This window comes from Cetorhinus maximus, chromosome 13 (genome assembly GCF_964194155.1).
Source record: "Cetorhinus maximus chromosome 13, sCetMax3.hap1.1, whole genome shotgun sequence".
Classification (NCBI taxonomy): Eukaryota; Metazoa; Chordata; class Chondrichthyes; order Lamniformes; family Cetorhinidae; genus Cetorhinus; species Cetorhinus maximus.
Genome location: NC_135891.1, coordinates 42,885,539 through 42,911,779, shown reverse-complemented (window position 1 = coordinate 42,911,779; position 26,241 = coordinate 42,885,539). Strand labels below are relative to the sequence as shown.

General features: G+C 43.4%; 1 protein-coding gene and 1 pseudogene across 2 annotated transcripts in view; one reads left to right on the top strand and one right to left on the bottom strand.

Annotated features, from left to right (window-relative positions):
* LOC144688575 (spermatogenesis-associated protein 2-like) overlaps positions 1-26,241 on the top strand; it is a 41,052-nt gene that overhangs the window by 11,457 nt on the left and 3,354 nt on the right. The window lies entirely within an intron of this gene.
* LOC144689276 (U2 spliceosomal RNA) lies at positions 12,631-12,761 on the bottom strand (annotated as a pseudogene).

Here is a 26,241-nt window from a genome sequence, read left to right as displayed (position 1 = left end):
ATCTGCCCGGGCCGTTTTTGAATATTAGGCCCAGAACTGCCCCCTCCCTTGTTGGGCTTTCTGTGTACTGTCTAAAAAGGTTCTCCTGCATGCAACTTAAGAATTTTGCTCCCTCCCTACCTTGCACATTAAAACTACCCCAGTTAATATTTGGGTAGTTAAAATCCCCTACTTTTACAGCCTTGTTATTCTTACACTTCTCTGAAATCTAATTACATATTTGATCTTCTTTCTCTCCCTGACTGTTTGTTTGTTTGTTTGTTTGTTTGTTTGTTTGGGGGCTTATAGTAAACATCCAACAGTGTATTTGCCCCTTTTGTGTTTTGTACTTCTACCCATATGGCTTCATTTGATGATCCTTCCAGGATATCATCTCTCCTCACTGCTATAATTGATTCCTTGCACCCGCTGCGCCCCCCCCCCCCCCCCCCCCTGCCCTATTTTGCCTGAATACCCTATAACCAGGAATGTGGAGCTGCCAATCCTGCCCTTTTAGTCAAGTCTCTGTCACAGGTCACAGCTATGATATCATACTCCCATGTGCTTATCTGTACCCTCAGATCGTCTCTTATTCCTCAAGCTCCTTGCATTAAAATATATTCCATTTAGCCTTACTAAACTCACTACTTTCTTATCTAGCCTATGTTTCATCAGCCTTTCAGACTCACTCATTAGTGTTTATAACTTCTAATTCCATCTTAGCTTCTCTCCCCTCTGAGCTACTTGTACAGGTCCCAATGCTGTAGGAATCTAAATCCCTGCCTCCCGCACCATCTCTCCAACCACACATTCATCGGCTCTATCCTTCTGTTCCTGTACTCACTACTGCATGACACCGGGAGTAATCCAGAGATTACTACCTTTTTGAAGTCCTGCTTTTGTTTCCTACTGAACTCCCTAAAGTCAGCTTGCAGGACCTCATTTCCTTTTTTCCTATGTCATTGGTCCGAACATGGACCATGACCTCTGGCTGTTCACCCTCCCCATTCAGAATGCCCTGCAGCCGTTCCGTGACATCCTTGACCCTGGCACCCAGCAGGCAACATACCATCCTGGATTCACGTCTATGGTGACAGAAGCACCTGTCTACTCCCCTCATTAACTAACCCCCTACCAGTATTGCCCTTTCACACTTCTCCCCCCGCCCCGAGCAGCTGGACCACCCACAGTGGCCTTGGCTCTGGATGGCCTCCACAGGAACTGTTACACTCACCGTTTTCCAAGGCCGAAAAACGGTTTGCGAGCGAGATGTACTTGGGGCATTGCCTCACTACCTACCTGGTTCCTTTCTTCTGTCTGGTGGCCACCCAATCCCTCTCTGTTTGCACTTCCTTAAGCTGCGGGGTGACCACATCCTGAAACGTGCTATCCATGAACCTCTCAGCCTCGTGAATGCCCATAAGACGTAGGAGCAGAAGTAGGTCATTCAGCCCATCGAGTCTGCTCTGCCATTCAGTGAGACCCACAACTCTACTTTCCTGCTTTTTCCCCATAATCTTTGATTTCCTTACTAATTAAAACTCTGTCTTTCTCAATCTTGAATATACTTAACGACCCAGCCTCTACAGCCCTCTGTGGTAAAGAATTCCACAGATTAACTACCCTCTGAGAGAAGAAATTCCTCTTCACCTCTGTCTTAATCTCTGAGTAAGGAGTTACCCATTTATATTTAGCAAGACTTCCCTATTTTTATACTTCATTCCCATTGAAATAAAGGCCAACATTCCATTTGCCTCCCCTATTACATGTTGAACTTGTATGCTAGCTTTTTTGGGATTAATCCACGGGGACCCCAAATACCTCTGTGCTGCAGCTTTCTGCAGTCTTTCTCCATTTTAAAATAATATTCAGCTCTTCCTGCCCAAGTACATAAATCACATTTTCCCACATATTCCATCTGCCAAGTTTTTGCCCACTCATTTAACCTGTCTATATCCCTCTGTAGACTGTCATCCTTACCACTTGGCTTCCCACCTATTTTTATCATCTGCAAATTTGGCAATAGTACATTCATTTCCTTCATCCAAGTCATTAATATATATTGTAAATAATTGTGGCCCCAGCACTGATCCCTGTGGTATTCCACAGGTTGCCATCCTGAAAATGCCAACTCTCTCTCTTCTATTAGCTAGCCAACCCCCTATGTATGCTAATGTACTACCCCCAACACCATAGACTCTTATCTTATTAAGTAGCCTTTTATGCGGTACCTTTTATAGAATGCCATCTGGAAATCCAAATATATTACATTTACTGGTTCCCCTTTATCTATCCTGCTTGTTACCTCCTTAAAGAATTCTAATAAATTTGTCAGACATGATTTCCCCTTCATGAAGCCATGCTGACTTCTGCTTGATTATATTATGCATTTCTAAATGCTCTGCTATTACATCCCTTATAATAGACTCTAACATTTTCCCAATGACGGATGTTAAGCTAACTGGCTTATAGTTACCTGTTTTTTGTCTCCCTTTTTGAATAAGGGTGTTACACTGGCAGTTTTCCAATCCTCTGGGACTTTTCCAGAATCTAAGGATTCTTGGAAGATTACTAGCAGTGCATCCACTATCTCTGTAGCTACTTCCTTTAATATCCGAGAATGCAACCCATCAGATCCAGGGGCCCATTAGTTTCCCTAGTACTTTTTCTCTAGTGATAGTTATTGTATTTATTTCCTCCCCCGCTTTTGCCCCTTGATTATTTAGTAATTTTGGAATGCTATTAGTGTCTTCTACCGTGAAGACTGATGCAAAGTATTTATTCACCTCCTCTGCCATTTCCTGGTTCCCCATCATTATTTCCCCAGCCTTATTGTCTAAGGGACCTATGTTCACTTTTGCCTCTCTTCCTTTTTATATGTTTTAAGAAGCTCCTACTGCCTGTTTTTATATTACTTGCTAGTTTACCCTCAAAAGTTTATTTTCGCCCCTCATTTGTTATATTTTTGGTCATCTTCTGTTGGTTTTTAAAGCTTTCCCAATCCTATGGTCTACCACTAATGTTTGCCACACTGTTTTTTCTTTCAATTTGATACACTCCAACTTCCTTGGTTAACTATGGTTGGCTTATCCCCTTCCTATATATTCCCCTGGGATATATCTTTGTGAGTCAGGAACTATTTTCTTAAATGCCTGCTATTGTTCATCAACTGTCTTTGCTGCTAAATTCCTTTCCCAGTCCACTCCAGCCAACTCTGCCCTCATTCCTTTGTAATCATCCTTACTTAAGTTTAGCGCAGTTGTTTCCAACTAAAATTCCTCACACTCAAACTGAATGCTAAATTCTACCTTGTTATGGTCACTGTTTTCTGGGGGATTTTTTACTCTGAGATTATTTATTAAACCTGCCTCATTACGCATTACCAGATCCAAAATAGCCTGATCCCTGGTTGGATCCACAACATATTGTTCTAGGAAACTGTACCGAATATACTCCAAGAATTCTTGCTCGTGGCTACCCCTGCCAATTTGATTTTCCCAATCTACTTGAAGATTAAAGTCACCCATGATTAATGTGCTGCCATTTTTACATGTCCTCTTAATCTCCTGATTTATTCTCTGTCCTAGCTACTGCTACCAATGTCGTCTTCCCCTTGCTTTTCTTAGCTCTACCCATATGGATTCCACATCTTCCAATCCAAAATCATTTCTTGCTGTCGTACTTATTGCATCTCATACTAACAAGGCTACCCCACCACCTTATCTTTCCTGCCTGGCCTTTTGAAAAGTCACATACCCCTGAATATTTAGTTCCCAGCTTTGATCTCCTTGTAACCTTGTCTCCGTAATGACTATAAGATCATACCCATCAACCTCTTTGTGCTATTAATTCATTTATTTAGTTCCGAATACTATGTGCATTTAATTTTGCCCTTTTACCATCTTCACCCCCACCCCGACCCTATTTGCTGCTGTTTTTTTTATACTTGTACACTCTGTCCCTTCCTGTCACATACTGGCTATCATTGGCTAAATAGCTGCCCTGCAATGCTGTCATAGCCTTTTGCTTTGTAAGCCTAAGTATATCTTTTCCAGAATACCGCCCCCCGCCCCTCTATTTAGTTTAAAGCCCTTTCCACAGTCATAGTTATTCGATTTGCCAGGAGACTGGTCCCAGCATGGTTCAAGTGAAGCCCGTCTGACCAGAACAGCTCCCTTCTACCCCAGTACTGATGCCAGTGCCCCATGAACTGAAACCCATTCCTCCCACACCAACCTCTGAGTCACGCATTTAACTCCTTGACGTTATTTACCCTATGCCAATGCACCGTAGTGCCCCCAGCTACTGCTCAAGCTCCAAGACCCAGAGCTCGAGTTGCTCTAGTTGGAGGCACCTCCTGCACACATGGTCATCCAGACCACCAGGAGCATCTAGGATTTTCCACATAGTGCAGAATGTGTAAATCGCGGGACTGAGCATCCCAGACATATCTTAACTAAATAGAATATGGATCCTTGCCTTTATTTTACCCTTACTCCTACTTGAGTATTGACTAGATGCTCTAGATAGACTACATCCTCTAGGTGCTGCTGACTACGAGACAAGGACCCTGGGACAGGCGCTCTCCTCTAGGTGCTGCTGACTTTTTTTTTGGGAAAAATATACTATATTCATAAAATATCTGAAAGAACATTACAAAATGTTTCAGAATGGCCATCACAAAAGGTGCAGTCATATTCAATTTTCCACATAGATCATGAAATGCTTCAATACAATCAATGAACATTACAGATATTTCAACATGGTCTTTGCAGACAGTCAAGCAGTGCAATGGTACTCAAGTTGTAGACCTAGATCATATTGCACTCTGAGGTGCTTCAGTACAATTATGATACATTTAGTATTCACTGCATACATTCCTTGCTAGTCATACAGCCTGAGAGGTCTATACAATTCCCAGCCCCTTGGTGCACTCTGGCAGAAAGGTCTTAGACAGCGACCTTTCCTCTTTGCGGCGGCAGCCCCAAACTTTAGTGCGTCCCTCAGCACGCAGCCCTGGACCTTGGAATGTGCCAGTCTGCAGCACTCGGTCAAGGACTATTCTTTGCACTGGAAGACCACCAAGTTTCAGGCAGACCAAAGAGTGCCTTTACTGAGGTGATGATCCTCCAGCTGCAGTTGATGTTTGTCTCAGTGTGGGTCCCTGGGAACAGCCTGTAGAGCACAGAGTCCTGTGTCACAGCACTGCTTGGGATGAACCTCGACAAAAACCACTGCATCTCTCTCCACACCACCTTTGCAAAGGCACATTCCTTAAGGAGGTGAACAACGGTCTCTTCCCCACCACAGCCACCTCGCGGGCAATGTGCAGCGGGGGTGAGACTCCTGGTGCGTAGGAAGGATCTGACGGGGAGGGCCTTTCTCATCACCAGCCAAGCTATGTCTTGGTGCTTTTTGGAAAGTTCTAGCGATGCGGGATTCTCAAAATGACTTTGACAGTCTGCTTGGGGAACCAACCGTCAGGTTGCACCATCTCCTTTCTCCGCAGGGCCTCGAGGACGTTACATGCTGACAACTGCCTGATGGACTTGTGGTCAAAGGTGTTTCTCTGCATTAATATTTCCACGAGGGACAGGTCCAACTACTTGGAGCATTCTGCAACAGCATGGCCAGGCCCATCCTTTGCAACACCAGGGTCAACATGTAGTGACACTTGGTGTTTGCGTACCAAGGGTCTACGCACAGCTTAATGCAGCCACACACAAAGGTGGCTATCAGGATGAGGGTGACGTTGGGCACACTTTTTTTCCCCCTTTATCTGGAGGCTTGTACATCATGTCCCTGTAAATACGATCCATCTTCGACCTCCAGATATAACAAAAGATGGCTTGGGTGATCGCCAGTGTGCTGGAGTGAGGGATGGGCCAGACATGCCAGAATACAGCAACCTGTACAGCAACACCGAGTGCCTCGCACCTGTTGACCAGGTTCTTGCCCACAATGGAGAGGGAGCATTGGTCCCACATGCCCAGTTTTCTTTTCACCGTAGCCACTCGCTCCTTCCTATTTCTAATGCATGCCCTGGTCCCTCCAAACCATATCCCCAATGCCTTCAGGCTGTCTGACCTGACGATGAAGGGGACAAAGGATCGGTCAGCCCAGTTCCCAAAGAACGTGGCCTTGCTGTTGCCATGATTTACCTTGGCTCCTGAGGCCAGTTCGAACTGGTTACAGATGTTGATCAGCCCGCACACCAACAGTGGATCTGAGCAGAAGACTGACATTGTCCATGTACAGGGAGGCTTTAACCTGAGTGCCTCCACTGCCTGGGATCGTCATTCCCCTTATGCCTGGATCCTTCCTGATGGACTCAGCAAAGGGTTCTATGGAACACACAAACAGGATGGGAGAGAGGGCAGCCCTGCCTTACTCCAGATTTAATTGGAAAGCTTTCTGATTCCCACCCATTGTTTGAAACTGTGCTACTGATTGTGTAGAGCAATTGGATCCAGTTGCGGATTCCCTCCCCAAACCCCATTTTGGAGCACATCACCATGTAGGTGTGTGATACTCTGTCAAAGGCCTTCTCCTGGTCCAGGCTGATGAGGCAGGTGTTCACACCCCTGTCCTGTACATAGGGTCTGCGCGGGTCTGCTCAGGGTGGATCACCCACTCCAGAGCAGACCTGACCTGATTGGCGATGACCTTGGACAGAATTTTACAGTCCGTATTCAACAGTGAAGTGAGTCACCAATTTCTAATTTCCTCCCTTTTCACCCTTCTGCTTGTAGATGAGGACGATGATGCCTTTTCTCATGGATTCTGACAAGCTGCCGGCCAGAAGCATACTCTCGTACACTTCTAGCAGGTCTGGGCCGATCCAGTCCGACAGAGCAGAATATAACTCAGCCGGTAAGCTGTTGCTTCTGGGAGTTTCACTCTTCTCGAAGGATTCGAGGGCCTTTGTCAGTTCATCAGGAGTTAGCAGTTTGTTCAGACTCTCCCATTTGCTGTCGTCTAAGACCTCCGTGATAGAGGACAGGAAGGACTGGTAGGCTGTGCTGTCTGTGGGCTTCACGTCGTACAATTCGGCATAAAAGGATTTGCTGCTCCTCAAAATGTCGGACTGTGATGACTTTATTGAGCCATTTTCTTCCTTTAGGCTGCTGATCACTGAGCTCTCTCTGAACATTTTTGGAAGAAGAAATGTGAGCACATCTCATCCTGCTCCACCGAGCAGACCCTGGACCGGAAGATGATCTCGGAGGCCCCCGCCCCCCCCCGCCAATCGACTGCAGCTGGAGCAGGTTTTGCATGCTTTTCTGGAGTCGGGACATTTCCCTCTGTTCCTTTCTGGCTTTCTGGATACCTTTTGAGGATGAAAGACTACTTGATGTTCTCCTTGGTCGCTCTCCAACCTTTGTAATCCCTCTTGAGCTCCTCCACATTCTCTGGGATCAGCAGTTGCACGTTCAGCTTTCTTGTTCCCTGCCCCCCCACCGCCAACCCTCTAGTCTTCCTGTAAGTGACAGTCAGCCAGTAGGAGGCAGTGGTCAGAGAAGGATATGGGCTTGACGTTGGTGGATCTGACTGTGAATGCATGGGACATGAAAAGGAAGTCTGTCCTGGAACGTCTGGACCCGTCTGGCCGTGACCAGGTGTAGCTACACTGTGCTCCATCTGCAGGGTTGCTGAAGATGTCATAAGACATAGGAGCAGAAATTAGGCCATTCGGCCCATCGAGTCTGCTCCGCCATTCAATCATGGCTGATAAGTTTCTCAACGCCATTCTCCCGCCTTCTCTCCGTAACCTTTGATCCGCTTACCAATCAAGAACCTATCTATCTCCGTCTTAAATACACTCAATGACCTGGCCTCCACAGCCTTCTGTGGTAATGAATTCCATAGATTCACCACTCTCTGGCTAAAGAAGTTTCTCCTCATCTCTGTTCTAAAAGGTCTTCCCTTTACTCTGAGGCTGTGCCCTCGGGTCCTAGTCTCTCCTACTAATGGAAACATCTTCCCCACGTCCACTCTATCCAGGCCTCTCAGTATTCTGTAAGTTTCAATCAGATCCCCCCTCGCCCTTCTAAACTCCATCGCGTATAGACCCAGAGTCCTCAAACGTTCCTCATATGTTAAGCCTTTCATTCCTGGGATCGTTCTCTTGAACCTCCTCTGGACCCTCCAGGGTCAGCACATCCTTCCTGAGATATGGGGCCCAAAATTGCTCACAATATTCTAAATGTGGTCTGACCAGAGCCTTATAAAGCCTCAGCAGCACATCCCTGCTTTTATATTCTGGTCCTCTCGAAATAAATGCCAACATTGCATTTGCCTTCCTAACTACTGACTTAACCTGCAAGTTAACCTTAGGACAATCCTGGACTAGGACTCCCAAGTCTCTTTGCACTCCCGATTTCTGAATTCTCTCCCCATTTAGAAAATAGCCTATGCCTCTATTCTTCCTACCAAAGTGCATGACCTCACACTTCCCCACATTGTATTCCATCTGCCACTTCTTTGCTCATTCTCCTAACCTGTCCAAATCCTTCTGCAGCCTCCCCGGCTCCTCAATACTACCTGTCCTTCCACCTATCTTTGTATTATCTGCAAACTTAGCCAGGATGCCCTCAGTTCCTTCATCTAGATCATTAATGTATAAAGTGAAAAGTTGTGGTCCCAACACTGACCCCTGCGGAACTCCACTAGTCACCGGCCGCCATCCTGAGAAGGACCCCCTTATCCCCACTCTCTGCCTCCTGCCAGACAGCCAATCTTCTATCCATGCTAGTACCTTGCCTCTAACACCAAGGGCTCTTATCTTACTAAGCAGCCTCCTGTGCGGTACCTTGCCAAAGGCCTTCTGGAAGTCCAAGTAGATAACATCCATTGGCTCTCCTTTGTCTAACCTACTCGTTACCTCTTCAAAGAATTCTAACAGATTTGTCAGGCATGACCTCCCCTTGATGAAACCATGCTGACTTTGCCCTATTTTACCATGCACTTCCAAGTATTCTGAAATCTCATCCTTAATAATGGACTCTAAAATCTTACCAACGACTGAGGTCAGGCTAATCGGCCTGTAATTTCCCGTCTTTTGCCTCGCTCCCTTCTTAAACGGGGGGGGGGTTACATTAGCGATTTTCCAGTCCTCTGGGACCCTCCCTGACTCGAGTGATTCCTGAAAGATCACCACTAACGCCTTCACTATCTCTTCAGCTATCTCCTTCAGAACTCTGGGGTGTAATCCATCTAGTCCAGGTGATTTATCCACCTTCAGACCTTTCAGTTTTCCTAACACCTTCTCCTTGGTAATGGCCACCATACTCACCTCTGCCCCCCGACTCTCTTGAACTTTGGGGATGTTACTCGTGTCTTCCACCGTGAAGACTGACGCAAAGTACCTATTCAGTTCCTCCGCCATTTCTTTGTTCCCCACTACTTCTCCAGCGTCATTTTCCAGCGGCCCAATGTCTACTTTTGCCTCTCTCTTACCCTTTATATATCTTAAAAAAAACCTCTTGCAATCTTCTTTTATATTACTGGCTAGTTTACCCTCATATTTAATCTTCTCCCTCCTTATTTCTTTTTTAGTTGTCCTCTGTTGGTCTTTGTAGGCTTCCCAATCCCCTGGTTTCCCACTGCTCTTCGCCGCATTGTATACTTTCTCTTTAGCTTTTATGCTGTCCCTGACTTCCCTTGTCAGCCATGGCTGTCTCGTTCTCCCTTTAGTATGCTGCTTCTTCTTAGGGATGAATTTTTGCCGTATCTCCCAGAAACTCCTGCCATTGCTGTTCCACTGTCTTTCCTGCTAGGCTCATCTCCCGGTCAATTCTGGTCAGCTCCTCCCTCATGCCTCTGTAGTTGCCTTTATTCAACTGTAATACCGTTACATCTGATTCCAGCTTTTTCCCCTCAAATTGCAGGGTAAATTCTATCATATTATGGTCACTTCCTCCTAAGGGTTCCTTCACCTTAAGCTCCCTTATCAAATCTGCCTCATTACACATCATTAAATCTAGAATTGCCTGTTCCCTAGTGGGCTCCACCACAAGCTGCTCCAAAAAGTCATCTCGTAGAAATTCCACAAATTCCTTTTCTTGGGATCCACTACCAACCTGATTTTCCCAGTCTACCTGCGTATTGAAATCCCCCATGATCACTGTAACCTTGCCTTTCTTACACGCCTTTTCTATCTCCTGGTGTATCTTGTGCCCCACATCCTGACTACTGTTTGGAGGCCTGTACATAACTCCCATTATGGTTTTTTTTAACCTTTGCAGTTCCTCAACTCTACCCACACAGATTCTACATCATTTGACCCTACGTCATTCTTGCTATCGATTTAATTTCATTTCTTCCTAACAAAGCAACCCCACCCCCTCTCCCAACCTGCCTATCTTTCGATAGGATGTATATCCTTGGATATTTAGCTCCCAGTCCTGATCCCCTTGCAGCCATGTCTCTGTGATGCCCACCACATCATACCTGCCAATTTCAATCTGCGCCACAAGCTCATTTACCTTATTTCGTATACTGCGTGCATTCAGATACAACAACTTCAGTCCTGTATTTCCTGTCCCTTTCTCATTGTCGTCCCTTTATCTGATGTGCTTGAAGTTAGATTCCTAGCCCTTTCCAAACACTCTGTCCTATTTTGTGTTCTGGAGACTTTAATAGCCTCTCCTGGGCTCTCCTTTCTTTTCAGTTTATCCATGCAGCTTGGCATCCTTTACTGTTTCCATCAGGAGTCTGGACGTGGCATCCAGTCTGCTGTCAGCCCTGCCGGATTGTCCAGCTGCATCGATGATGCAGTTGAACTCAATACCCAGAATGACCGGCCTGGAAATCGCCAGCAGCAGCGGGAGCTGCTGAAGGACCACCAGCCGCTTGCTGTTTTGAGCTGGGGTATACTTGTGAATTAACCAGGGCGGAGCATTCTTGTATAATACATCTGTTACGAGGAGTCCACCACCTCCTTAACCTCTGAAATGTTGAAGTTGCACCCCCCCACCACTCAAGCAAAATACCCAGGCCAGAGGAACAGGAGTCGTTTCCTCCCGACCAGATCGATGGCCCATGGGGCCACCATCATGACCATTGCCTGAAGGAGCTGAGGTGCAGCATTGCACACTCCTGCAGAAACAGCAGGTAAGCTTTGACCTTTGCAAGGTAATCCAAGGTCGCAACACATCGCATAATAGATTTACTGCTACGCACGTTAATGGATACAATCTTTATCCCCATTTTTTTTAAAGCATTTTGTCATTTACCAAACCTGTTGTCTTTTGAGAGTTCCAATCCTTTGGTCTGCTCCTGCGTACCCATAGTGTTTGCAAATTGTCTCACTTTGGATGGGCTGAGGAAACCATCCTGAACTGCCCTATTTGAGATGTTCCACTCAGGTGGCGTTGGGGGGGTTCGTAGAAGGAGCGAAGCTTGAATTGTTCTCTTGTCGGAGAAGTCTCTCCAATCCATTCCCCCTCTGGGGAGTTGCTCCGGTTTCCCGGAGCTGGGGTGCGCTAGCCTCTTTGTCTCCGATGGTCTAGAGCTCGGGTGTCGTCTCCTTCAGCTCCCTAGAGCTTTGCCGCTTCTTCTGTAAGTGCCGCCTTTGCCTGTCTTCGCCCAAAGAGCAGCAGCCCTTGTCATCCTTGTCGGATGGGAGTTGCCTCTTGCCACTTGTCTGCGAAGTGACTTGGTCCTTTCTTAGCCCCTTTTTGGTCCTCTTCACCAGCTGCCACTCCCCCAGTTGATTGTCTGCTGGTTGTTCCTCCATTGTTTCGCTCTTTTGAGGCATGGGAGGTTCAGGGGGCAGTGCAGTTGTTTGGCTGTCTGCTGCCTTAGTGTTTCCCTTCGTCTTATCTCTCTCTCTCACCTCCTTTGTCCCATTGTGCTCGCTGGAGGCCTCGGCGGGTGGAGGTTTGCAAGTGTCCTTGGTCGTAGTGACACTAACCGTTTCATCTGCTCGTCCCTCAATGGTTTTGGCTGCCTGTACACAAGTGAGGCAGAGTTTGGGGCAGGTCTTGTAGAGATCGCCTGCTTGGCCACACAGGTTGCAGCACTTAGCCAGTTTGCAGTTGTTTGTCTGGTGCCCTTCCTGTTTGCAATTCTTATAGAGGACGGTGCTGCAGTTGGCTGCCACATGACCAGATTTGCTGCATGAGCGACAAGGTTTGGGCTGCCCAGCATAGATAAGGTACCCACGGCTTCCCCTGATAGCGAAGCTGGAAGGAGAGTGGAGGATTGCACCCTTGCCATCCATATTGAGTGTAACCTTGACTTGGCGTTTGCCGGTCCAAATCCCAAAGGCGTCTTTGACCTTGGTGCAATTCCCAACCTTGTCGACGTGCCTGGTGAGGAAGGTGAGCACATGGGTGGCAGGGACATGGGGGTTGTAGAGGTGCACAGTCACTACATGGTCCTCTTGTGAAGGCAAAGCAAAGAGTGGCTCCACCATGAGGATTCTCATCTATAGCTGCTCTTTCTTCTCCTTGAACACCTTCAGGAACTTGATGCAGGCGGCAACATTCTTCAAGGTCACATCGAAGTATCCAGCACTGGGGAAGTCTTGCAAACAGTAGATCTCCACGGCTTCAAATCCGAGAGCACTCCAAAAGGATTCTCTTAATGACAAAGGCACAGTCCATGTGTGTACTGCCACCCTAACGGTGTTCCGTACCCCCTGGTTTGGGGTTCGACTGCTTGCAGCCATCACCTCTTTTAAGTTCCCAATGTTAGGCACTGAAGCCTGCACGTGCAGAAGCAACTGATGAGAACAGATGCTACACTTGATCTTAGCCAAAATGCCAAGAAGTGAGATGAGGACCCTGGGACAGGCACTCTCCTCTGGGTGCCGCTGACTACGAGACAAGGTCCCATAATATTCCATTTCAGCCATCGCATTAAAACAGTAGGTGAGTTTTTGTATTCTCTCTTAACAATCAACTTTATTTAGTTTTTTCTTTTAATGTGTGTGTGTGTGTGTGGCCCCCAAAGATTTCATCTGCGAATGGCCTGTGATAAGAAGAAAGTTCCCCGCCCCATCACTGCTTTACAATTTATATAAATTATTTGGTTGAAGGCACCAATGATATGATTGCTAAATTTGCTGATGACACAAAGATAGGTAGGAAAGCAAGTTGTGAAGAGGACAAAAGTATATAATAGGTTAGGTGAATGGGCGAATATCTGGTAAATGGGGTATAATGTGGGCAAATGTGAGCTTGTCCATTTCAGCAGGATGAATGAAAAAGAGGCATATTATCTAAACGTTGAGAGATTGCAGAGCTGAGATGCAGAGGGATCTGGGTGTCCTAGTGCATGAATCAAAAAGGTTAGTATGCAGGTGCAGCAAGTAATTAGCAAAGCTAATAGAATGTTATGGTTTATTGTGAGGGGACTCGAATACAAGAGTAGGGAGGTTATGTTTCAGCTAAACAAGGCATTGGTGAGACTACATCTGGAGTACTGTGTACAGTATTTGTCTCCTTTATTTAAGGATGGATATAAATGTGTTGGAGTTCAAAGAAGGTTTACTAGATTAATACCTGGAATGGATGGGTTGTTTTATGGGGAAAAGGTAAATAAGCTAGCTTTGTATCTGCTGGAATTTAGAAGGAAATGAGGGAACTAGATTGATACATATTAGATCATGAGGGGACTTGACAGTGTGGCATTGGAAAGGATGTTTCTTCTCCTGGGAGATTCTAGAACTCGGTCACTGATTCAAAATAAGGGGTTGTCCATTTAAGACAGAGATGAGGAAAATTTTTTGAGGGTTGAAAGAGTTTGGAATTCTCTTCCTCAAAAGGTGGGTTGAGGCAGAATTCTTGAATATCTTTAAGGCAGAGGTAGATAGATTCTTTATAAGCAAGGGGGTGAAAGGTTATTGGGGGTAGGCAGGAATGTGAGGTTGAGGTTAAAATTAGATCAGCCATGATCTTATCGAATGGTGGAGCAGGCTCAAGGAGCCGAATGGTCTAGTCCTGCTCCTAATTTTCATGTATCTTCGCAACTTAGTCCCCTACTTATCTTTGTGTCATCAGCAAATTTAGCAAAAGGTCCCTTCGTCCAAGTCCTTGATATAAATTGTAAATAGTTGTGACCCCAGCACTGACCCCTGTGGCACTCCACTAGTTACAGCTAAAAATGACCCATTTATTCCTGTTAGCTAACCAATCCTTTATCCATGTATGTTAACCTCTACACCATGAGCTCTTATTTTGTGTAGTGACCTTTGATGTGGCACCTTTATCAAATGCCTTTTAGAAATCTAAGTACACTGCATCTTCAGGCTCCCTTTTATCCATGTTGCTTGTTACTTCCTCAAATAACTAATAAATTAGTCAAACTCTATTTACCTTTCACAAATCCATGTTGACGGTGCCTGATTGTATTAAGATTTAAGAACCCTGCTTGAAAAGATTCCAGCATCTTTCTCTATGATGGGAATGTTAGGCTAACTGGCCTGTAGTTTCCTGCTTTCTGTCTCCCTTTTTTCTTGAATAAAGAAGTTACATTCACTATTTTCCAATGTGATGTGACCTTTCCAGAATCTAGGGAATTTGGAAAATTACAACCAATGCATCTCCTATCTCAGCAACCACTTTTCAGACGCTAGGATGTAGGCCATCAGGTCCTGGGGACTTGTCAGCCTTTAGTTCTAATAGTTTTCTCAGTGCCCTTTCCCTGATGATTGTAATTGTTTTAAGTTCCTACCTCCCTTTCACCTCTTAAATTACATCCCAGAAATACTTGTAAATCGTGTTTTCTACAGTGAAAACGGACGCAGTTTGTTCAATGCTTCTACCATTTCCTTAATTTCTATAATTAATTCCCCAGAGTGTGTCTCTAGAGGATCAATGCTCACTTCAGTTGCTCTTTTCCTTTTTAAATACTTGTAGAAACTCTTATTATGTGTTTTTATATTTCTAGCCAGCTTTCTCTCAAACTCTAATTTGTCCCTCTTTTTTTCAGTCATTCTTTGCTGGTTTTTAAATGCTGTCCAATCTTCTGACTTGCCACTAATCTGCAGAATTGTACACTTTTTCTCCCAATTTGATACTATCCCTAACTTTATTAGCCATGAATGATGTATCCTTCTCAGAGTCTTTCTTTCTCACTGGAATGCATCTTTGCTGAGAGCTATGAAATATCTCTTTAAATGTCTGCAACTGCATCTCTACTGTCCAACCCTATAACCTAATTTCCCAGTTCACTTTAGCTAGCTCTGCCTTCATAACCTGTAATTGCTTTTTATTTAAGTTTAAAACTTAAACCACGCTTTTCACCCTCAAACTGAATGCAAAATTCAACCATGCTATGATCATTGCTACCTAGAGGCTCCTTTACTATGAGGTCATTAATTAACCCTGCCTCATTGCACATTACTGGGCCTAGAAAAATCTCCTCTCTAGTTGGCTCTAGAATGTTCTCTAAGAAATTGTCTGGAATACACTCTAAACTCATCTTACAGGCCATCTTTGCCAATCTGATTCATCCGATCTGTATGTAGATTAAAATTGCCCATGATTATTGCAGAACCTTTCTTACAAGCCTCCATTATTTCTTCCTGTATACTCCGCCCTACAGTGTAGTAACAGTTGGGGGGCCAAAAACTACTTCCTCAAGTGACTTCATATCTTTGCTTTTTTTTGTCCCTGCCCAAACTGATTCTACATTTTAACCTTTAGACCTAAGATAATTTCTCTCTATTGTACTAACATCATCCTTAATTAGTAGCTAACTCACCACCTTTTCTTATCTTCCTGTCCCTCCAAAATGTGAAGTTTCCTTGAATATTCAGCTCCCAGCCTTGGTCAACTTGCAGCCACATCTCTAATGGCCATCCATTCATACGTATTTATTTCTATTTGTGCGACAATTCATCTGCTTTGTTACAAATGCTATGCACGTTCAGGTACAGAACCTTTACTATTTTTTTAAACCCTGGCCTTATCTATTGGCACACTCAAGTTTGTACGTTCTGCCCCTTCCTGCTACGCTCTGATTATCATTACCTTTTATTGTTACCTTGCTCTATTGCCTCGGTCCTTTACCTTAAATTTACCACATCTTCCTAGCCTAACTGGTGTGACTGCCCTCTGGAACAAAATGTCCAAGTGTACTAACCCCACCCCCCCGATGCATTGCAGCGTCTGAAGCTCGGCCTTCAGCTCATTAACTCTGAGCCAAAGCTGCAGACGTGGTTGGTGTAGATCACATTAGTGTCCACCGGTGCCCATGTACCAAAGCTGCAGCACATCACCTCCCCAGCCATCTTTTATCATGTTTTAATTAACTAATTGCTTATTTTCTTAGTTAAATTTTCATCAATGCCTCTAGTCCTGCATGTGCTTATATTCCTTTTTTTTCAATTAATGTTCTACTTACCTTGATTGAATTTCTCTAGTTTAGATAAGAGAAAAATAGAAAATAGACACCAGCCAATCACCCACCTGTTTCCTTGTGATGTTACACCTTGATTTTTCTTTCTGAACATAGGCTCTGAACCCACAAACTGGCTACTGGAACCACTTTTTTATGCCCCATTCTACACTCGCTCCTTCCTGCCGTTCTTGAAGAGACTTTTTTGGGGGGGAAAAAATTCTGATTTTCAGTGAACTGCAGATTCCTACAGTTTAACATTGGGAAGATGGAAGTCATTGTCTTCAACTCTGCTCGCCTCGCCTCTTTCTCTCCCCCCCAACTTTACAAACTGATTACTTTTGCCACTGATTATATTCCTCCCTCGTGCTGCTTTCTGTCTTGGGTTGAATCAGAATATTTCAACCTCATTGTCCTGTTTGACCCCGAGCTAACCCCTTGCTTCTCCATCGCAAATGCCGTTCGCTTTTATTTCTGTAACAGTGGCCACCTCCAAATCTGCCTCAACTTTTGTCGTCTGTGCCTTTTATCAGTTTCAGACTCGACTATTCCGATGCTCCCCTGACCTGCTTCATATATTGTAAACGTCAGCTCATATAAAGCTTATATAAGTCCATTTATTATCCTGTATCAAGTTCCATTCACTCATCCTTCCTGACCTACAATTGCTTCCAGGTCCACTAACTCCTCCAATATAAAACTCTTGCATTTGTGCTTAAATCCTTTACACCTTGCTCCCTCTTTTCTCTTACAAAACCTCCTCCAGCACCCCCACCCAAAAACACGTGCCATTAGCATTGATTTTGCATCACTCCACTTTTTAAAAATTCACTTACAGGATGTGGGCATTGCTGGCTTGGCCAGCATTTATTGCCCATCCTTAACTGCCCTTGAGATGGTAGTCCAAAAATGCTGGCCATGCTTTAGCTGTCTGGGCCCTCCCACTTCATACTTCCCTCCCTAAAAACTTCACTCTAAGCAAGCCATTTTCTAATATTTCCTTTAGTGTGGTGTCTATTTTTGTCTGGTGACATTTACTGTGAAGTTCTTCTGTGATTAAAAACAAGTTGTTTTTGCATTGAATAAAGGCCTGGGAGATTAGTTTATTTTAACAGTGTAAATGTATTTACTCTAGAACACCATGGGTTGTTTGCTTTCAGAAAGAATTATGTTCAGTTGCAAATTGATTTTTTTACCAATTAAATTTCATCTTTCAGCTAAGGCTAAAGCTCTGTTTTTGCAGAATTAATAGGATTTGAGTAATTAAATTCTCCAATAAAAGTGGTGGAATTTTATTAATGTTTTAGCCATGTGCAGGGAAGAGCTGGCAGTCGTTGATGGATCAGATATTGCATTACGAGCTGATCATGCCAGCAGGCATCTTTAACTGTGAAAGCCAGAGCTGCTTTCTGTGAAATTGACAAGGCTGGTTCTTGGGTATTATTTCAACTCTATGTTATAAAGCGTTGCAGCAATACAAATTAAGAACACAATAAACACAATAAGAATCAAATAAAACCTTGCGTTGTCAGGATTAGCTGAAGAATGGATGCCAACCAATATCTATCAACTCAGTTTACAATCTGATTGGTTGGTTACATAGAAACATACATAGAAAATAGGAGCAGGAGTAGGCCATTCAGCCCTTCAAGCCTGCTGCACCATTCATTATGATCATGGCTGATCATCCAACTTCTTAATAGCCTGCTCCCATTTTCTCCCCATGTCCTTTGATCCCTTTCGCCCCAAGAGCTATATCCAACTCCTTCTTGAAAACATACAATGTTTTGGCCTCAACTACTTTCTGTGGTAGCAAATTCCACAGGTGGTGACTCTCTGGGTGCAGAAATTTCTCCTCATCTCAGTCCTAAATGGTTTACCCCGTATCCTCAGACTGTGACCCCTGGTTCTGGACTCCCCCACCATCAGGAACATCCTTCCTGCACCTACCCTGTCTAGTCCTGTTAGAATTTTAAGTTTCTGAGACCACCACCACCATCACACACCCCCCCCCAATTCTTCTGAACTCCAGCGAATATAATCCTAACCGACTCAATCTCACCTCATATGTCAGTCCTGCCATCCCAGGAATCAGTCTGGTAAACCTTCGCTGCACTCCCTCTATAGCAAGAACACCCCTCCTCAGATAAGGAGACCAAAACTGCACAAACTATTCCAGGCATGGTCTCACCAAGTTCCTGTACAGTTGCAGCAAGACATCCCTGTTCCTGTACTTGAATCCTCTGGCTAGGAAGGCCAACATACCATTCGCCTTCTTTACCATCTGCTGCACCTGCATGCTTACCTTCAGCGACTGGTGTACGAGGACACCCAGGTCTCGTTGCACATTCCCCTCTCTCAATTTATAGCCATTCAGATAATCTGCCTTCCTGTTTTTGCTACCAAAGTAGATAACCTTACATTTATCCACATTACACTGCACCTACCATGCATTTGCCTACTCACTCAGCTTGCCCAAATCACACTGAAGCATCTCTGCATCCTCCTCACAGCTCACCCTCCCACCCAGCTTTGTGTCATCTGCAAATTTGGAGATATTTAGTTCCCTCATCTAAATCATTAATATATATTGTGAATAGCTGGGGTCCCAGCATCAATCCCGCGGTACCCCACTAGTCACTGCCTGCCATTCGGAAAAAGACCCGTTTATTCCTACTATTTCCTGTCTGCCGACCAATTTTCTATCCATTTCAATACACTACCCCCAATCCAATGCGCTTTAATTTTACACGCCAATCTCTTATGTGGGACTTTGTCGAAAGCCTTCTGAAAGTTCAAATAAATCTCATCCACTGGCTCCCCCTCATCAACTCTATTAGTTACATTCTTGAAAAATTCCAGTAGATTTGTTAAGCATGAATTCCCTTTTGTAAATTCATGCTGACTCTGTCCGATTCTGCCACTGTTCTCCACGTGCTCAGCTATTAAATCTTTTATAATGGACTCTAGAATTTTCCCCACTACCGACGCCAGGCTGACTGGTCTATAATTCCCTGTTTTCTCTCTACCTCCCTTTTTAAATAGTGGGGTTACATTAGCTACCCTCCAATCTGTAGGAACTGTTCCAGAGTCTCTAGAATCTCGGAAGATAACCGCATTGACGTGGTTGAGCTGCACATCCTATGTTTTAACAATGAGGGGTACCATTGTTATCACTTTCCTCAAATGGCATAAAAACATCTCTGAACAAAATAGTTTATTAAAAGAAAATCTAGTTTGATAGTGAGGGAATCATATTAGAGATTAGTGAATTTGAGAATAGTTTGGATAGCATGTAGTTTTGTTCATCAGATTTTCGCAGAAGGTCTCAAACCACTGGGTGCATTTCCATAACCACCATTGGCTTCTAGTACTGCAGCCAGGTGACCTTCCACGATGTGTGAGCTGACACAATGAGTGTCAACAGTCTATTCCTCCATGGAAGGCATCATAACAAAGCTTGATCCTGTTCTTCTGTAACGTGTACACCTTCCAGTAGGGAGAAGTGAATAAAAATCAGGAGCGGGAGCACTGCTGATTTCCCAAGCACAAATTGATTGCAGTGGCCCAAGCGCTGGCTAGACTGAGCACAGACTAATAGTTCATTCTTGACCTTCTACTTGCATACCTCAGTTGCACACCACAAAATGTATTTGCTAGTGGTAACCGCTGCTGGGAATGTGAAGACTTAAGACTTCCTTTTATTCGAGGTCCACTGTTCAAGCTCATCTGAACTACAAAATTTAGTGAAAAAACTAAGATGTTTTGTTATTTTTATAACTGCCCATATTCTATCCCTGTAAACTTGAGGTCCACCAAGTCTCTGCTGTCCTCGCATGCATCACGTACCATTTACCTATTGCCCTTCTCTTCGCTGACCTACTTGGCTCCCTGACAAGCAGTGCATTGATTTTGAAATTCTCATCCTTGTTTTCAAATCCCACCCTTGTCCCTCCCTATCTCTGTAATCTCCACCAGACACACAACCCTCTGAGATATCTGTGCTCACCTAATTCCGCACTCCTGAGCATCCCTAATTTTAATTGCACCATCATTGGTAGCTATGCCCAGGTCCGATACTCTGGAATTCCCTAAGCCTTTCTATCCCTCTACCACTTTTTTTCCCCTTTTAAGATGCTCATTAAAATTTACCTCTTTGACTGAACCTTTGGTCACCTGTCTTAATATCTCCTTATGTGGTTTGGTGTCCAATTTTGTGAAGCGCCTTTATGTTTTGTGACTTTAACTGCATTATATTTATACAAGTCATTGTAAAATTGACACCAGTTATGTGCAAACTCATCCAAAACTCTGCTGTCCATATCCTAATTCTCAAAATCTCATTCAGCCATTATCCCTGTGCTGACGGACATTGGCTGTTTAAAGTATCAATTAGGAGCCAATGAAAAGTAAGAACCTTTTGAAGTTTGTCTTTGTTTGCCAAAGGTAGGAACTTGTGCTAGAAAATCATTGCCTAGTGGCCATAGAATCATTGAATTGTTACAACACAGAAGGAAGCCTTCGGCCAATTGTGTCTGTGCTAACTCTCTGCAAGAGCAGTTGAGCTAGCCCCATTCCCCTGCCTTTTACTGTAGCCCCTCAAATCTTTTTTCCTTCGGATAATTATCCAATTCTCTTTTGAAAGCCATGATTGAATCTGCCTCCAACGCACTCTTGGCTTGTGTATTCTAGATGCTAACCATTCACTTTTTTTAAAAAAAAGTTTTTCCTCATGTCACCTCTGGTTCTTTTACAATCCCTTTTCAATTGGTGTTCTCCAGTTCTTGACCCTACTGCCAATGGGAACAGTTTCTCCCTATCTGTTCTGTCCAGACTCTTCTATGATTTTAAACATCTCTGTCTAACCTTCTCGAAGGATAACAACCCCAGCTTCTCCAACCTGTCCTTGTAACTGAAGTGTCTCACCCCCAGAACAATTTTCATTAATTTTTTTCTGCACTCTGCCCCTGTCCAATGCCTTCACATCCTTAAGTGTGGTGCCCAGAGTTGAACCCAATACTTCAGTTGAGTCCGCACTGTTTTATAAAAGATTCACCATAACTTCCTTGACTTTGTACTCCATACCTCTATTTATAAATCTCAGGATTGCATCCGTATACCTTATTAACTGCTTATCATGTCCGTTCTATGATTTGTGCACATATACCCCTCTGCTCCTGCACCCCCTTTAGAATTGTATCCTTTATTTTGTATCATCTGTTTTTACCAAAATGTATCACTTCACACTTCTCCATTAAATTTCATCATCTGCCTGTCTATGTCCTCTTGAAGTCTATCACTATCCTCATCTCAATTCACAATACTTCCAAGTTTTGTGTCAGCTGCATATTTTGAAATTGTGATGTGCACATTGAAGCCTAGGTCATTAATATCGATCAGGAAAAGCAGTGACCCTAATAGCCACTTCATTAAATACCATCTTCCAATCTCAAGCAACAACCATTCACCACCACCCCGTTTCTTATCACTCGACCAACTTTGTATCTATGTTGCTGCTATTCCTTTTATTCTATGGGCGTCAAACTTTCTGACAAACCTATTATGTGGTACTTATCAAATGCCTTCTGGAAATCAGTGTAGACTACATGAACCACATTCCCCTCATCAACCCTTTCTGTTACTTTTATCAAAAAAACTCAAATTAGTGAAACATGACTTGCCTTTATTGGAACATCAGAGTCCTTTTTTGGAAGAACCCATTCATCACTATTTAAAACAATGTATGTAATGAATATGTCTTAAATAAATCTGATTGTGAGATGTAATGGGTCAGCATACCAGTCTTTTTTGTTTTTAGTTTGGGCAGGACTAACCTCCAAATCTGGGTTTGAAAGTCTCTCTGTCAGCTATTAATATCCTCAGACTATTACTTTAGAATGATTTGGGACAAGAGGGCATGAATTGAAGTCAATGAAAAGTAAATTAAAAATCAGATTTGTATGAAAAAGCTTCTCAAAGGTGGTAAATTTTGTAACCTGACAAAAAGTATTAAGTCAGACAGCAGGGGAGTTGAAAAGGGATGAGCTTTGAAGTGAATAGCTTTTTGTCCATTGCTCTTTGGTAGATGGCATCATAGTTCTAGTGGTTACAGGCTTGCATATAAAGCATAGTTGTGTGTACATTGGCACTTAGCTTGGCTATAAAGATGTGTAGGAAATGAGAAATTCACAGTATTCTGAATTTGGACTTAAACCACTGATTAGAAAGAGCTATTCTCTGCACCTGACGTGCTATACCTGACCTTTACCAAGTGAAAATATGCCCTCTTCCTCACAACTGACATCCTAACATATTGTTGCACATTCAAATTTTGGATGGCTTTGTGTTTTATAAAAAGAATAGGAGTAATTAGAACATAAGTAAAAAATCATGGCTCATTCTTGCTACTCTTAACTGCACTCTCTCTAAAGCAGGGGTGTCAAACTCTCTCTCAGTTGGCCTGATCTAATATTTGGTACTTGATATGGTCCACATTCAGCAGATTTAAAAATTTCTCCCTCATATAAAATGATTTTAGATGACCAAGCTTACCTTAATAGCAGTATCAGTTGCATGGTGAACATTGGTAAATGTAGTTACTTTTTCAATGACTCTGCTAATTCAGGAAACTTAACATTTGTGTAACTTTCTTGCATACTCTTCATGGGATGTAGCCACAGCTGGAAAAGCCAACATTTATTGCCCATCCCTGGTTTCTGTGGAGAAGGTGGTGGTGAACTGCCTTCTTGTGGTACACCCACAGTGCTGTTAGGAAGGGAGTTCCAGGATTTTGACTCAGTGACAGTGAAGAAGTGGTGCTATAATACCAGATCAGGATGGTGTCTGACTTGGAGGGGAACTTGCAGCTGGCAGAGTTCCAATCACCTGCTATCCATGTTCTTCTTGGTGTTAGATGTTGTGGCTTTGGGAGGTGCTGTTGAAGGAGGCTTGGCAAGTTGCTGTAGTGCATCTTGTAAATGGTACACACTGCCACTGTGCACCTGTGATTGAGGAGTTAATGTATAACATGCTGGATAGGATGCCATTGAACAAGGCTGCTTTGTCCTGAATGTTGTTGAGCTCATTGACGCTTGTTGGTGTGGCACTCCGCTAGGCAGGTGGAGAGCATTGCATCACACTCTCTTGACATTGTGCTGAGTAGATATTGTAAAGGCTTTGGGAAGGTGAGACACTCATCACAGAATTCCCAATCTCTGAGCTGCTCTTGTAGCCAGAGTATTTGTGGTTGGTTCAGTTATGTTCCTGGTCAATGGTGATTCTCAGGATGTTGATGATGGGGGATTCAGCAATGGCAATGAGGTTGGGCACCATATTTATCTCCATCATTATTTGCTTCAGAGTCTATGAATGTTGTAATGTTTCATCTCAACTGCCTATTGCTTACAAAACAAGTATGTGGGGTTTCCATTCATGTCAAGTATCAGTAACAAATATTTCATAACTGATGTGAATGTTCTCCAATTTACTCGAGTCATGCTGCATGTATTATCGGTTACAAACCGCAGTTTTAAGAACCTGTATTGTTTAGGAAGGAAAATACAAAAGGGACAGTGAAGACTATTGCAAGAGTAAAATACGACCGATTATGAAAATACTCACACCAAGAATCTGTGGAGAGAGAAACAGAATTAATGTTTCAGTCCATGACACAACCTGAAATGTGTTCTCTCCATATATGCTACCAGACCTGCTGAGTATTTTCAGCATTTTCTGTTTTTATTTTAGTGAAGACTATTAACCAGGTTTAAAAAGAACAGTACCTTTCTTACAAAAAGCAAAATTAATTGAAGGGTAGGAATTGTTTTCTTTTCTCCAGAGAATCTGTAGCATTGGTTCAGCTGAGGCAACATAACTACTTTTAAATTCAATCATTGAATTGTTGAATTTATCATCACCATAAAAAAGTTAAATGGTACAAATAACAGGATCAAGAGAACTGGATATGCACACATCTGCCTCTTCAAGATGTATGGATTTGTATCATTAAAATTCCTACCACCAGGACATACTCTTCCTCCAAGCCTACCTTTCAGCTGTTCCCTCTTGCCAGAACCTACACCACTGTTGTTGAGGTCATAATTGTGTAGTTAGAACATAACAATGAAAGCTGCATTTTCTTTCAAGGTACAGAATGGAACTCCAGCATTCTGCAGATTAACTATTTGATGTTTCTGCTTCCCTTTCCCCTCTTCCCACTCCCCCTGCAATCAAAAAGTGCACTCTGCTACTACCCTAACCTACTGTACAGTACCTTGCCATATAACTACTGTACAGCCCAGATTTCAATCACCTACTTTCAACAGCCCAGGCCTAAGGCAAATTTGACTTTCTAAACAGCCAATGCTGGAAAGAAATGGACAAGAGATTTTTTTTTAAAACTTCCATTCATATTACCTTTTTGGAGAAGGTATGAGTTGATCTTGCTATCGTTCCAATCATTTAAAATGAAAAAAATACATGGAGGAATAACAAAATAGAGAGAAATAGCAAACAGCCCAGAAGACTAAAAGAGGACACAGCTAGGCTAGGGGACTGGGCAACTTTGTACAGAAAAATGTGAAACAATGGCATTCGGGGCACGAGTGAATGAATGAAAATATACATTAAATTAATGCAGTGGAGGAGCAACAGGATTTAAGGTTGTAAATACGTCAAGCCTTTAAAGATCAGGATTGAGGGGAAAATCCATTTAAGACAAACAGGATTTATATAAAGAGATCAAGCAACATCTGCGGAGAGAGAAACAGAGTTAATATTTCTGTTCAATGGCATTTCAGTTCTGCTGAAAGATCACCAAACTGATATATTAATTCTCTTCCTATCTCCACAAATGCTACTGAGTATTTTGAGCATTTTCTGGTTATTTCACATTTTCAGCATCCACTGTATTTTGCTTTTTTATCAAGGAATTGATTCTAAAGAGTCATGATGATTCTTACAAAATGCCAATCAGGCCTAGCCTGGAATAATTTATAATTCTGGACCCTTTATGCCCTGGAGAAAGCTGCAAAACTGGTCTACCTGAATGGTACCGGGGCTAAGGACCTGAATTATGAGAAATGAGGCGTGTATGCTCTCATGCTGAGGGGAATTTGACAGAAGTATTCAAAAATGAGAAAAGGAATGCACATGCACATATAGGTAAATTCCATTGTAAGTAAATGGAAAACAAGAACTATAGTCTTAAGATATGGACTGGATACATAAAGGGGGAAATTTATCAAAATAGGAATGCTTTGTCACAAGTGGTGAAGTAAATGCAGCTAACTAAAAGATACCAGATAATGACCTTAAGGAGGGAATAAAATGGGACTTTTTCACTAAATCAACTCTCGAAAGGAACTTAAGTTTAGCACAGACAAGTGAACAGAAGACTTCCTGTAAATAAAATCTGTTTTGAGCTCAAGAATTTCTTCCAATTGAACACCAGGAAGACCAAAGCTATCGTTTTTTAGGCTCCTGCTAAAAATTACGCTTCCTTGGTATAGTTCAAGCAGTGCACAGCTTTGTAATTCTGATCATCTCTGCTTCACCATCCTCCATGGGCCTGCCTGTCAGGTAACTTCAAAAGGAAATTGGATGGGCACTTGAAGGAAATAAACTTGCAGAACTACAGGGATAGAGCGGGGGAATGGTACTGACTAGATTGCTCCACGAAGAGCCAGCAAAGACTCGATGGGCCAAATGGCCATCTCCTGCCATAAATGACTCTCTCTCAATCCAGAGCTGATCTTCCAAATAATTTTTTATTCATTTGTGTGATGTAGGCATTTATTGCCATTCCTAGTTGCTCTCGTTCAGGGGCATTTAAGAGTCAACCACATTGTTGTGGGCCTGGAGTCACATGTAGGCCAGACCAGGTAAGGACAGCAGATTTCCTTCCCTAAAGGA